This window comes from Mustela lutreola, chromosome 4, assembly GCF_030435805.1.
Source record: "Mustela lutreola isolate mMusLut2 chromosome 4, mMusLut2.pri, whole genome shotgun sequence".
NCBI classification, from domain to species: domain Eukaryota; kingdom Metazoa; phylum Chordata; class Mammalia; order Carnivora; family Mustelidae; genus Mustela; species Mustela lutreola.
This window is the reverse complement of record NC_081293.1, coordinates 111236286-111250314: the sequence shown is the minus strand read 5'-3', so window position 1 is coordinate 111250314 and position 14029 is coordinate 111236286. Positions and strand designations below refer to the sequence as shown.

The 14029-nt window shown below is 36.0% G+C and overlaps 1 long non-coding RNA gene across 2 annotated transcripts in view; it reads right to left on the bottom strand.

Annotated features, from left to right (window-relative positions):
• Positions 1-1480: 1480 nt before the first annotated feature.
• Positions 1481-14029, bottom strand: part of LOC131829225 (uncharacterized) — a 91513-nt gene continuing 78964 nt past the window's right edge. For both annotated transcript variants that reach the window (XR_009352774.1, XR_009352775.1), the window contains one exon: positions 1481-7765. This is a non-coding gene — a long non-coding RNA (uncharacterized LOC131829225). The remainder of the gene's footprint in view (positions 7766-14029) is intronic.

Sequence of the window (14029 nt, the reverse complement as noted above, 5' to 3'; positions counted from 1 at the left end):
AAGTCAATTACCTAGCTAAATATGTGGAGGAAAAGGGAGAATACAAAGAAAGAGGATGGATTCAAGGAAACAACTAGCAGTCTCTGCCACATGACTGAATGACCAACAAGGGGGAAATATGGTATAAAATATCATACAGTTAAATGCTATAACAATGACAAAATAACTATACTATACAAAATACTATACTATACAAATTACTATACAAAATAAAAAAAAACTATACTATACAAAATACTATAACAATGACAAAATAAGGCATTTCTATGTGGCTTGGCACACAGGTTTGGCATAGACGGTTGTTACAGAATTACATTATTTCACAATTCCAGAACACATGTGTGAGAAATTCCAGCATATATTCACCAAAAGACATGTTAAACTGTTCATTTCAGCATTATTTAAGATAATCTGGAATTGAAAAATGCCATAAATAAGTGTGGCATATTTACCTAATGAAATGCTATAGGTGATGGGAATGAACAATGCTACCATATGCAAAAATGTGAATGGTCCTTAAAACATTATGTTAAGCAAAAGAAGCCAGTTCCAAAACACGTAATGTATACTTTATTTTTTTAGATTATTTATTTATTTGAAAGAGAGAGACAGAGATAGTGACAGAGAACATGATAAGAGAGGAAAGAGAGAAACAGGCTCTCCACTGAGTGGGGAACCTGAGGTGAGGCTCAATCCCAGGAAGCTGGGTTCATGACCCAAGCCGAAGGCAGGTGCTTAACCAACTGAGCTACACAGGTGCCCCTATATTCCACTTTAGGTAAGTTCAAAATCAGACAAAGTTAACTTACAGAATTAGAAATAAATATAAAGTTACCTTTGAAAGATTGTAGTGACAAGAAAGAAGCATTAGGGAGACTTCTGAAGTGCTGGTTATATTCTATTTCTTGAACTGAGTGCTGGTTATTTGAGGATAGTCACTTTCTGAAAATTCACCAAGTTGCCCAATCATTTCTAGAAATTTTAGTATGCATGTAACACGTCAGTAAGATTTTTTAAAATCATATGTATATTTGCACATATATAGAAAATCTAGAACTGTATGAGCCATATTAAATTAGGAGTTGACAAAGTTTTTCTTTAAAGAGTCAGACAGTAAATATTTTAGACTATGCCATACAGCATCTTTCACAACTACTTAGTTTCACCATTGTGTGCAAGCAGCACTAGAAAACAGAGAATTGAATAGGTATGACTGTGTTCCAGTAAAGCTTATTTACAAAAACAGGTTACAGGCTGTAGTTTGCCATTTCCTGTACTAAACTCTTCATAGTGGCTATCTCTGGGGCAAAGGTTGAGGAGAAGGATGCTTTTTACTCCTTACATGTTTCTGTAATGTCTAATAATTTATAATTAGCATTTTAATTAAAGCAACCACTTTTCCCCTGATTTTATTTATTTATTATTGTTATGTTAGTAACCATACAGTACATTAGTTGTTTTTTTTTTTAAAGATTTTATTTATTTATTTGACAGAGAGAGACCACAAGTAGGCAGAGAGGCAGGCAGAGAGAGAGAGGAGGAAGCAGGCTCCCTGCTGAGCAGAGAGCCCGACACGGGACTCGATCCCAGGACCCTGAGATCATGACCTGAGCCGAAGACAGCGGCGTAACCCACTGAGCCACCCAGGCACCCCACATTAGTTTTTGATGTAGTATTCTGTGATTCATTGTTTGTGTACCACACACAGTGCTCCATACAATCTGTGTGTGCCCTCCTTAATATCCATCACCAGGCTCACCCATTCCCCTTCCCCCCTTTCTAAAACCCTCTGTTTCTTGGAGTCCATAGTCTCATGGTTTGTCTCCCACTCTGAATTCCTCCCCTCCTTCATTTTTCCCTTCCTTCCCCCAATGTCCTCCATGCTATTCTTTATGTTCCACAAATAAGTGAAACCATTTGATAATTGACTTTTTCTGCTTGACTTATTTCACTTAGCATAATCTCCTCCGGTTCCATTTGTTGATGCAAAAGCTGTGTATTCATACATTTTGATGGCTGAATAATATTCCTTTGTGTATATGGACCACATCTTCTTTATCCATTCTGTGTTGAAGGATATCTTGGCTCTTTCCACATTTTGGCTATTGTGGACATTGCTGCTATGAACATTGGGTGCATATGGCCATTCTTTTCACTACATCTCTATCTTTGGTATTACTGCAATTGCTGGATCATAGGGTAGCTCTATTTTTAATTTTTTGAGGAATCTCTATACTGTTTTCAAAGTGGCTGCACCAACTTGCATTCCCACCAACAGTGTAAGAGGGTTCCCCTTTCTCCACAACCTTTCCAACATTTGTTTTTTCTTGCCTTCTCAATTTTCACCATTCTAACTGGTGTAAGGTGGTATCTCAATGTGATTTTGATTTGAATTTCCCTGACAGCTAATGATGATGAACATTTTTTCAAGTGTCTATTAGCCATTTGTATGTCTTCTTTGGAGAAGTGTCTGTTCATGTCTTCTGCCCATATTTTGACTTGAATATTTGTTTTTTGGGTGTTGAATTTGAGAAGTTCTTTGCAGATCTTGGATATCAGCCCTTTGTCTGTAGTGTCATTTTAAAGCATCCACTTTTATTAAAAGCTCATTCTTACCAATGTTTCCCCGAAACAAAGAAACAAAAAAACTGGATTTAAGTGCAACCAGTAGACATCTTAGGGTAGCAATATAAATCTGATGGAAGTTAGGCAGCAAATTATTCAACATATTATCTTCTACCTAAAGTGTCTACAAGATTATGCAAAATTTTGTTAGCAATTATCAAGAGAGGATTAGCATCTGTTCATAATAAAAAAACTATTCACCAAAATTCTTTATCTATACTTGTAGTTTTCCACTTAATCACACATAGTAGCCATGACATGGCCATAGTGTCAACTTTCCATGTTAAAATAAGAAAATCACTGCTTTTACTCTGCATACAGAGCACATATTTTGATCAAGGTAGAAGCATGCCAGTATCATCAATGTGCATATTCAAAAGAACACTATGATTTACAGGCTAGAGAAATATTCACAAATAAGCTCATATTTGCTTTTGAACTTTGTTAAGATAAATTTCAACTATTTTGACTTGGTAATAGGAAAAAAATTTAAGCCAGAGCTCATGGGTTCTAAGGATTTAAAATCCACTTGCAGACCCAAAATATACACAGAAAATAGGTAATTAACCTTAGACTGTCTGTGTCTCCTATTTTGGCAGGTATATTCCAGTGCTATTAAAAAAAAAGAAAACAAGAAAAAATATTGTGATTCAGTGTAGAGGAGATCAACTTTTCAAAGAAGCAGAATGGATAAGATTTGAGGAAATACAAAGGAAAACCAAATTCTCCATGCTGGGGGAAGAGAGGGGAAACAGAACAAAGTTCCAGACAAGCATGACTTCCTCAAAGAACAGCAAAACCAGTTTGCTTTGGGGGAAAGCCAGTTTAAAGAATATAGGCATTCTTCAGAGTTCAGTGAGAAGCCAGTGGGAGTTGAGCAAGGAATTAATGAGTTTTTAAGAAGATTAATTTTGAGACTATGTGTACAGCTCATGACCTTCTTTCTCCCTCACTCCCTTCCAAACATCCAGCCCTATAATTGTGAAAGTTCAGACCAGGATCTTAATGCTGGACCAGAAGCCTAGAGGCTCCAATCAGGGTAATGTCAGTACAAATGGCTAGAAAGGGAAGGTAGTTTACTTTACTTTCCATGTCTGAATAACCAATGCTTTTCGCAAAACTGTTATTGGAAAAAGCAAGTGTCCATGTTAATGCTGTTCTTTGTTAGTTGGTTAATTTGTTTTGATGTAAGTTTTTTCGTCTCTATGATTTCTACCAACATCTCCGACAAAAGTTTATTGAAGCTCAAATCTTAAGAAATCCTAACAGGTCAGATCTCTAGAAAAAGCATTTCTTAAGTATGATGGGTTTTTTGTTTGTTTGTTTTGTTTTCTGTGTTTTTTTTTTTTTTTGTAGCCATTCATTCTTTTACCCCCATTAAACCTAAACTGTGTCCAGACTTTTTGACCTTGTGAAGAATGTCAGAAATAGGAATTATCTTACTGAGGATTTTCTCCTCCTCCCCAAGAAGCTTGTTTTGTGTTTTTTTCCTGACGTTTTCAGGAATAGTTGCCCTCTGAGAGTAGAAGGTTACTCCAGTTACCACATTGATACTCTGCTCTGAACTACTTAAGATGCCTATAATACCTAGCATCTTGAATGAGGAAAGACCTAGGTTAAGACATTTTGGGGAGGAAGATGGAAAGAATCTAAGAGGGTCCTGTGTTATCTCACTAATACAGAGAGGCCTTTCTCCTTTGATTAGAGGTGTAAATATGAGGTTCAAAAATACGGAAGAGAATGGAGTCAGAGCATGGCAACAATAAACTTCAGGAAATAGGCAGGACAGCCTCTGCAGTGGGAAACCATATTAAAATGAAATGCCTTGGACAAACAAAAAAAGCCTGATAGGCTCAGGATGGCAGGAGTGAAGGGAACTGGGTGTAATGGCATCTTCTCCCCTCCACCCCCCCTGCCCAGGGATATACTGGTTTTCAAATCTTGGGGGGGAAAATGTTTTATTTTCAAGGGGGAACCTTTTGGAAAGATGAGATGGTGGGAATAAATCCAAATTGGTTTACCCTCTGGAGGCCATGGCTAAGCCATCTATTTCAGCCAGCTTCCAGCTTCACATGGCCACATAATTATAGCATTAGGTGATGGATCATAGTTTTATGAGATCTCGGCTTCTACCATGACCCTCACTAACCATTCATCCTCTGGAGCTCCTGCCATTTCTATGTTATTCCCCAGGCTCTTTGAGGGCTATTGTTCACTAGAAACACATCTTCCCTTTGAAGTTAGGACTGTTTGCATGATATATATATATATTTTTTCCCATATTTTTACTATTAACTTACCTATATATTGAAGTTTCTTATAGACAGCATATAGTATTGAGTCACTTATTTTTATCCACTTTGACAATCTCTGTCTTTTAATTTGTGTGCATAGACCATTGACATTTAATATAATGGTGATATTTTTGCCATTTTATTGTTTATTTTCTATTTGTTATCTTTTTATTACGTTTCCTCCTTTCTATTTCTTTAGGGCTATGGGAATTTTTTTTGGTGTTAAATTCTACTTATTATAAATTCTACCATGTCTCTTTGTATAGAATGTTTTTATTGGCTATTTAAGGGTTATAATATACATACTTAACTTTTCACAGTCTACTTCAAATCAGTATTTTATCATATTAAGTAGAAGGTAGAAAAAATACAATAATATGTGTTTTACTCTCCTCTCTTTACATTGTAGTTGTCATTTGTATTATATCTAAATATATTGAAAATTCCATCAGACATATCACTTATAATGGCTCAATATGCAGTTTTTTTACTTTATGACAGTGTGGAAGTAGTATGTATTCAGTAGAAACCGTACTTACCATTTTGAATTTTGATCTTTTTATAGCTAGTGATATGTGATACAATACTCTCTCATAATTCTGAGTAGTGATAGCAAGTCACATCTCTGTCAGCCATGCAATCACAAGGGTAAACAACCAATAAACTTACAACCATTCCATTGCCATAAACCATTCTGTTTTTCACTTCAGTATAATATTCAACAAATTACATACATATCCAATAGTTTATAAATTACATACATTGTGTTAGATGATTTTGCCCAACTATAGACTGTAAGTGTTCTGAATATGTGCAGGGCAAGCTAAGCTAAGCGATGATGTTTAGTAAGTTAGTGGATTAAATGCATTTTTGACTTATGATATTTTCAATTTATGGGTTTATCAGGCTCTAACTCCATCTTAAGTTGAGAGAGATGTATATTATAATTTTTGCTCTCAACCATCAAACATATTTGAATGAACTCAAGAGGAGAGAAATAATTAGAATTACCCAGATACGAACTGTTGCTCTTTTTTGTTTCTGTTGCTCTTCTTTCATTCCTGTAGCTCCAAGTTTCCTTCTGGTATTATTTTATTTCTATCTGAAGAACTTCCTGTACCAATTCTTTAAGTGCAGGTTTGCTAGAAAATAATTCTTTTAGTTTTCTCTCAGCAGAAAACGTCTTACTTCATTTCCATTCCTGGAAGATATTTTTGCTGCATGTAGAATTCTGGATTGACAATTCTTTTCTTTCAGCACTTAAGAATTGTTGGGCCAGCTTTTTTTTTTTTTTTTGTGGTTTCTCCATGGTTTTTGATGAGAAATCCAATTATTAAAATTACTGTTACTCTGTATATGATGCACTGTTTGTCCCTGCCTATTTTCAAGACATTTTTTCTGGCTTTAATTTACAAAAACTTGGTCATGTTGTACCTGGGTGTGGATTTTTTTATATGTTTATCCTGTTTGTAGTTTCTCAGCTTCTTAAATCTCTACATTTATGTCTTTCACCAAATATGGAAAATTTTCTTCAAATACATTATCTTCAGATGCTTTTTTTGTACTGCATCTTCTCCTCTCTTTCTGTTTCTTCAGTGACATGAATGTTAGAACTTTTGGTATCAACATTCATATCCTTGAGGCTCTGCAAAATTTTTCTTCTCAATTTTTTCTCTTTGTTGATCAATCTGGAGAATTTTTTTGTTTTATATTCAAGTTCATGATCCCTTTCCTCTGTCACCTCCATTTGACTACTGAGTTCATCCAGTGAATTTCAAAAATTTTATTATATATTTAGTTCTAAAATTTCCATTTGGTTTTTCTTTTATTTTCTATGTATTTTCTGACATTTTCTATCTTTCCATTCATTTTACGAGTATTTACCCTTACTTTCCAGAACATTTTTATAATATAATGCATTAAAGTCTCTGTTAGATAGTTCCAACACCTGTGTCATCTCAGTACTGGCACCTGTTGTTGTCTTTTCCCATGTGAGTTAAGATCTTGTTTCTTCACATGCTGAATGATTTTGGATTGTAATATCATGAACATTTTGAAAATTATATTATGAAATTCTGAGTCTTGCTTAAGTTCTATTGAGAATGTTTATATTTTATTAGGCAGTTGATCAGTTGGATTCACGTTGCAAGATACAAGTAGGCTCCTGTGGGTGGTGGTATCAATGTCAGTTCCATTTTTGAAGCCTTTGCAAAGCTATTTAGATCTGTCGCAAATGTGTGCCACCCAGTGGCCAGTCTGGGACATGGGCAGGGGCCTAGATCTTTCAGTTCTTAACTGAACAACTGTTGGTAGGCTATTTAGATCAGATTCCTGTGTGTGCAGGGTGGAGTAAACCCAGGAGTTCATAAATTTACAGCGGTCACTTATCCAAGCTCCTCCACCTCCATGACCTATCTGTTACATTTTGGTTTACTGTGCCTTCCTTTTTCAGTCCTCTAGACAGAAATCTAAGGTTTTAATCCTCCCTGTTCTGCTGCACACTTTCCATAGCTATACCTTTATTTTAGCAAAGAGGTAGGAAGACAGGAAAAAAAACAACAACAATGGGAATTCACCCCACTCTCTTGAAGCTATGGGTCTTCTCATTTGAGAGTTAACATCCTCTTCCCTCAGAAATTAAGGCACTTGCAGGTGTGGCTGTCCTTACTGCCGATGCCATGGAGATGGGATGTGAGAGAACCAGAAAATTGGTCCTGCTCCTTCTGAGCTCTCAGGCATCCATTTCTCATGTCTTAGACTAGAACTGGGGGACTTTTCCTGTAGCTCTCTCTGTGTCAACATCTACTTCTGGGTTTCAGGCTGTCTTGAGTCCAGACTGGGGGATCCTGGAAAACAAAAAAATTGTAAACTCACAACTGGTTTTGTAGTGTTTTAAATTCTTGTCTTCCCCTTCTGCCTGCTATTTTCTACCTTCAGAATCTTCAAATAGCTGCTCCAGATATTCTGTACAAGTTTTATGGGTGCATTCAGTTGGAGAGATAGGGTGGAATGTACTTTCTCTTAGTCCAATATTTTTTAATAACATGGTACAACATAAAAACAAGAATGAAGTGAACAGTGTTGTATGCCAAAGTTAGTTGCAAGTAAAAAATTGACATTTTAGTTCTAGAAGCTAAAACTATTTTAATGTTTTGCCTTCTGCATGGTAAGTAGTGACAAGAGCCAGATCTGGATTTCCTAGTTCCTCAAGGTAGTGAAATTCCCTATAAAACCCAGCATTCATTACTTAGGCTAACTAAATTAACTTACCTCCTTAGGCTTCCTGAGTAGTTTTGTCTTGCTTTGGATTTGCTCTGTGCTGGCCCCTTTCACATACAAAAAATCATTTGATAGTCACAAATCCCAGATTAGGTGGTGGGAATCATCTTCAGATTAAGTGACTTGCTTATTAAGTGAAAAATGCTGCCAGATGGATTGAAGAGGGGGATGAGATTGACCTACTCAGTGGAAATATGGGAACTAACAGAAGTAGGAAGATAACTAAGCCTTTTTCTCACCCATTGAATTAAATGGGATTCACTTACTGGCATTTATTTTTTTATAATAATGGGCAGTCCATAGGCTACAAACAGTATAAATGGATAGGAAACTAACTACCTCTACTAGGTCAGAGTGCACTGACCTTGCTCACCACCTCCAACTATCTGCAGAAATCTGCTACAGGTTTCAGAGCTCCTTCATGGCATCCAGAATGGTGAATGGTAGTAGAATACAGAAATTGCTACAAAAACTTATGCTTGGGAAATCCATATCTCCACACATGTTCACAGAGTAGAGCATGAAAGTATATCTCATTGGTGGAATCTTGAACAAATTCAATACCTGTTGGCAAGCGAGTCTCAGAAGTGTAACTCCCTCCCAGGGTTCCTGGCCCTGGCCATACAAGAAGAGAACTAAAGGGTTATGAAGAGTATTGAGTACCAGCAGTTAATAAAACTAGTAGTGTTTAATTCTAGGATGCAGCATTCTGTTGTTGGTGTTAAATGATCTGCTACAATCTATGGTGTAGAAAACCCCTAAAATACAAGGAGTCTGTAATTGAAATTAAATATCTGGAAAACAGTGGGAAACATCTGAATTGACTGTAAATTGAGTTAAGGTGGATATTTGCGACAGTTTTATTTAAAGTCAGTTAAAGAATAAAATGCACCCAGAACTCATAGTAAAATATGTTAGTTATAGAATTACCATAAAGAAAGCATGATGCACATAGATATTTTTTCTGTGACTAAGGCTAGGATTTTTCTTTTCAATTTTAAAAATCTGAGCAAAAATAAAGGAAAAATTTTAACTTGTGGGTATTTTATTTCTATAGATATACGGTGGTTTTTAGTTAATGCTCATTTCACACTTGAATTTAAATATTTAAATCTACTATGATTCAAATCATGACAAATATTTATATGTCATAATCATGACATAATCATAATCATAATCATGACATAATCATAATCATGACATTGAATCATAAATAAAAATTATTCTAGCAGCCTCAAAATGAATATTTATATTTATATTATATATATTATATATTATATATTATATATATTTATATATTATATATTATATAAATATTTATATTTATATTTATATACTTTCTCAGTCTATTAAAGAAGGACAGTACTTCATTTTCTGTTATATGAGAGAATTACTGAAACATTTAATACAGAATAGAATATTACATATATTACATATTGTACATTATATTTTATATCATATTATATAATATTATGTATATTACATACATATGTAATATACAGGTGAAGCATTTTAAAATTAAAATATCTTCTGGAGGAATGTTAATAGTGAAAATGAGATGGAGTGATATCACTTCAATTAGAACAGTATAAAATAACATTTAGAAACAGTGGATATCATATTACTAAATTTATATGTACATTGAATTTTAAAAGGGACTATAGCAACATGAAACATAATTTGTGTCTCTATAGATCAAAGTAAACTAAGCAATGGACAAACATGTGTAAAAATTTTATTTGGTGCAAATAGGTTTCTAGACTTTAACTTCAACAAACTATAAACAGCTTGACATTGTCTACTATATATTGACTTAATCGATCTTGGCAGTTTGTTTATTCAATAGGATCTTTACAGTAAAATTGCCTTCTGGAGTCATTTCATACTGTTTGCCCTAGCCACTTTACAGCAAGTGTTGAATGATCATTTTCCACTCTGCAATACTAAAAGCCTAGGTGAACCATACCATGTGCAAAGAGCATTAACTTTGTACCCAAGTTAAAAACAAAACAAAACAAAACAAAACAAAACAACCTTCAGGATACAATATATCAACCAAGACAATATAAATAAATGTGAACTATAACAAAATTTCTTAAGTTAGTATGTCATATTTCTTTTTTTTAAAAAAGGTCTTATTTATTTGACAGAGAGAGATCAGAAGTAGGCAGAGCAGCAAGCAGAGAGAGGGGGGGAAGCAGGCTCCTTGCTGAGCAGAGAGCCCCATATGGGGCTCGATCCCAGGACCCTGAGATCATGACCTGAGCTGAAGGCAAAGGCTTAACCCACTGAGCCACCCAGGCACCCCCATATTTCATATTTTTGACTTCAGTCTATGCATCCTAAATCTTGCTTCTGTGGTTATAGCTTGGAAAAGAGGTTGGCAGGGTTGTTAAGATGGCATATAAACATTAAAAATGTTAATTCACACAAATAGTTTCATATTCAAAATAGAATCTTTTGGATATACTTAACTAGAAATATTTCATGCTTCATGCTTCTTTAGTTCTCCCTGTGAAGAGGTCTACATATGCCATATCCAAATGACTTTTATTCTGTCTCTGCTCTTCAATTTCAGTGGATGTTCAACATCTACCAGGGTTTCAGAGAATGAAACTCATAATGGAAGGGACTGGATCTGAAGCTAAAAGTTCTCATATGGCAGCCCAATAAATGGGGTGGTAATCACCACTATTCCTTTAAAGACTGTTGGACCTCATGGAAAATATCTACCATAGGCCCAGCCTATGGGTTGTGGTGTCACAACCTATACACAATCATTATGTCCTTTGATTTATGGCTTAACCCAAAGATCTTCTTCCTTAATTTGTAGATCTTAGTCCATTCTGGTAGGCAGAGCCCCCTATGGCCTTACACTATATGCTTCTATAGCCTCAGCAGACCTAGCTTTGACCCAGGCCTTCCCCAAATTTGAAAACTCTGTTAGCATTGGTGGTAACAAATAAGGAAATATTTGAGATGGAAAGTATCCTGTTATTTTTTTTTTTCAGAAATATGAGCATAAAAAGTTTCAGTTAGAGGAGCCTTTTCTTCCTATTGATTCTAGAGATTCTGCAAGGCAAATGTCTGCCTGGCAACTCATCCGAGAAAGGGCTACAACTTAATTATCTGACATTAGATAGCAAATAATGGTTGGTCTTAAACCTAGAGCTCCTAACTCAAAGATCTTATGATCTGTCCACCACTGATAGTGGTTCTCAAATCTTGTTTCCATTTGACTGACAACTCAAATTTAAATACATTAAAAGAGGTATTAACATTTTCCTACTTTCCCCTTAAAAATTATCCTAAGAATTTCTTTTAAGCATACATTAAAACTATCCACAAGTCACAACTCCAATGAGGAATGCTTTTCTGTCACATGGGGATACCTCTAAACATGTTCCCAGTAGGGCTTGAGGAGTATTTGGAAAATACAAGTATAAAGCCAACAATCATGAAATTACTGTGGCTAGCCTCTTGGTCTCGACACATGATGACCTTCCACTCTACTCTGTAAACAGCACTTTGCTAAATTCCTGAATGTCACCCCTTTCTTCTGTACTTTTAGAAAGCCATGGAGAGTTCACAGAATTTGGTTCAATGAAAACAGAGCTCCTCAGTAACAATGTTAAGGGCTGTATCATGTAATGACATGATCAGAAGAAGCTGGCACTTCTAATTACCTTCTAGTTACTTTCTAATAACATAGTGATTAAGAATCCATGAGTTCTTTAGAATTATCAGACCCAAATTAAGTTTTAGTCATGGCCTGCATTCATATCTTATTCCAATCATCAATGAGAATATTTCCAATATCTAATTGTTAAGGATAATATTAAATGTCGATGGATTATTTTATTTTTTTCAATGTTCCAAAATTCATTGTTTATACACCACACCCAGAGCTCCATGCAATATGTGCCCTCCATAATACCCACCACCAGGCTCACCCAACCTCCCACACCCATCCCCTCCAAAACCCTCAGTATGTTTCTCAGAGTCCACAGTCTCTCATGGTTTGTCTCCCTCTTTGAATTCCCCCAACTCACTTCTCCTCTCCATCTCCCAATGACCTCCATGTTATTCCTTATGCTCCACAAGTAAGTGAAGCCATATGGTAACTGACTCTCTCTGCTTGACTTATTTCATTCAACATAATCTCTTCCAGTCCCATCTATGTTGATACAAAAGTTGGGTATTCTGATGGAGGCATAATACTCCACTGTAAATTATGGACCATATCTTTTTTTTCCATTCAGCTGTTGAAGGGCATCTTGGTTCTTTCCACAGTTTGGCAACTGTGACCATTGTTACTATGAATATTGGGGTACAGATGGCTCTTCTTTCACTACATCTGTATCTGTGGAGTAAATACCCAGTAGTGCAATTGCAGGGTCATAAGGAAGCTCTATTTTTAATTTCTTAAGGACTCTCCACCCTGTTCTCCAAAGTGGCTGCACCAATTTGCATTCCCACCAACAGTGTAAGAGGGTTCCCCTTTGTCCACACCCTTTCCCAGTGTTTACTGTCTTGTTAATTTTGGCCATTCAAACTTGTGTAAGCTGTTATCTCAATGTGGTTTTGATTTGAATCTCCCTGATGACTAATGATGATGAACAACAACAACAACAATAGAACCCATAAGTGGTAAATAAAAATATCAGTGAGTCAAAAATAAAAAAGTGTTGACAGTTTCTTTATCATGTTAAGAAAAGAGCTCTCCATTCATCATGAATGACATTTACAAAAGGAATAGATGTCTTATCAAAGGCCTTTTGAGGATCTTGATTGACTCACACATTGTGCTAAATTTATAACCCTAAAATGTAGGGGCCTACGTAGCTAGAGTGACTCCGTCTCGGTTAAACAGCCATTTTTTAAAAAAAATTCTTTTCAGCGTAACACTATTCATTGTTTTTGCACCACACCTAGTGGTTTATGCAATCCATGCCCTCTCCCCCAACCTCCCACCTGGTTCCCCCAACCTCCCACTCCCTGCCCCTTCAAAACCCTCAGGTTGTTTTTCAGAGTCCATAGTCTCTTATGGACTTCCAATTTCCCTCAACTCCCTTCTCCTCTCCATCTCCCCTTGTCCTCCATGCTATTTCTTATGCTCCACAATAAGTGAAACCATATGATAATTGATTCTCTCTGCTTGACTTATTTCACTCAGCACAATCTCTTCCAGTCCTGTCCATGTTGCTACAAAAGATGGGTATTCGTCCTTTCTGATGGAGGCTTAATACTCCATAGTGTATATGGACCATATCTTCCTTATTCATTCATCTGTTGAAGGGCATTTTGGTTTTTTCCAGTTTGGCGACCATGGCCATTCGCTATAAACATTGGGGTACAGATGGCCCTTCTTTTCACTACATCTGTATCTTTGGGGTAAATACTTAGTAGTGCAATTGAAGGATCATAGGGAAGCTCTATTTTTAATTTCTTGAGGAATGTCCACACTGTTCTCCAAAGTGGCTGCACCAACTTGCATTCCCACCAAGAGTGTAGAGGGTTCGCCTTTCTCCACATGCTCTCCAACACACGTTGTTTCCTGTCTTGCTAATTTTGGCCATTCTAACTGATGTAAGGTGGTATCTCAATGTGGTTTTAATTTGAATCTCCTGATGGCTAGTGATGATGAACATTTTTTCAGGTGTCTGATAGCCATTTGTATGTCTTCATTGGAGAAGTGTCTGTTCATGTCTTCTGCCCATTTATTGATATGATTGTCTGTTTTGTGTGTGTTGAGTTTCAGGAGTTCTTTATAGATCCTGGATATCAACCTTTTGTCTGTACTGTCATTTGCAAATATCTTCTCCCATTCC